This window comes from Aplysia californica, unplaced genomic scaffold, assembly GCF_000002075.1.
Source record: "Aplysia californica isolate F4 #8 unplaced genomic scaffold, AplCal3.0 scaffold00092, whole genome shotgun sequence".
NCBI classification, from domain to species: domain Eukaryota; kingdom Metazoa; phylum Mollusca; class Gastropoda; order Aplysiida; family Aplysiidae; genus Aplysia; species Aplysia californica.
This window is the reverse complement of record NW_004797362.1, coordinates 1,267,841-1,268,935: the sequence shown is the minus strand read 5'-3', so window position 1 is coordinate 1,268,935 and position 1,095 is coordinate 1,267,841.

The following is a 1,095-nucleotide window of genomic DNA, read 5'->3' as shown; positions in this document are numbered from 1 at the left end:
GATGTTGAATGCACAATAGTAGCTGAATTGTGGGGGGTAAAGTGGGATGAGTCCAAATTTGTTTTTAACTTCTTCCTGGGTCCTTTTACTTTTTTCTCTTTTTTTTACTTCCTATGTCACTGTTTATCTGTCTTTTTCTTTATTTCTGTGTTCCCCTTTTTCATCTTTTCATCCACCTCTTTTTTCTCTCTCTCTCTCTCTCTCTCTCTCTCTCTCTTTCTTTCTCATCCCCAGCCCTTTCCTACCCCACTACCCTTCCCTTAACCAAAACCTGGACTCTCCCTGAACACTGAACTCTTATTAAATGTTTGCATTGTAAGTCATCCCTAATAGGTAAACTTAACTTGAGTCGAATCTGCTCTAACGGCCACATGTATAAGACTATCCCTCTACAAATAGCCACTTAACATCGTGCTTCCTCCCTTTCGTAGTCTTATATTATCATGGCACTGTGTAAGACGGACACCTTTCTAAGACTTTTTAGTTTAAGTAGAGGTTTTACGGCGCTAGCAACTGCATAAGGTCATATGAGCGCCAGAAGATTAGAGGTGTTACATGAGAGTAACAAACATTTAAAAGATAAGGGGACATAAGGACGATAGATGTTTGATAGGAAAGAAGAAGCAAACCACAACAGAGCCACCGTCAACCACCCACAGTCTAAGTAAGACTGCCACTCTTTTCCTCGACAATAGGTGACCGTCTTGGACAGTTTCGACTGTACTTCTGAGAGAGTCAAGTATTAGGGTTCATTGACCTGGAGCGAAAGGTCACAGGTTAAACTATAAGTACCATCCCAAGAGATCGTCTTACCAAACATTTGCCGAAGCCCTTACTTTATCGTTGTAATTACGAAGATATAGCCTGCTGACGTATGGGTCAAATCATATGGTGCATGGTCTTCTCCATCCCTCCTTTGTGGTCCCTCCATATTTCCCTCCCTCTCTCTCTCCCTCCCCTCCCCTTTCTCTCTCTCTCTTTCTTTCTCTCTATCTCTCTCTGTCTTTCTTTCTCTCTCTGTCATCTATGTCTCTTTCTTTCTTTCTCGCCCTCTCCCTCCATCTCCCTCCATCTCTCTGTATCTCTGTCTTTCTT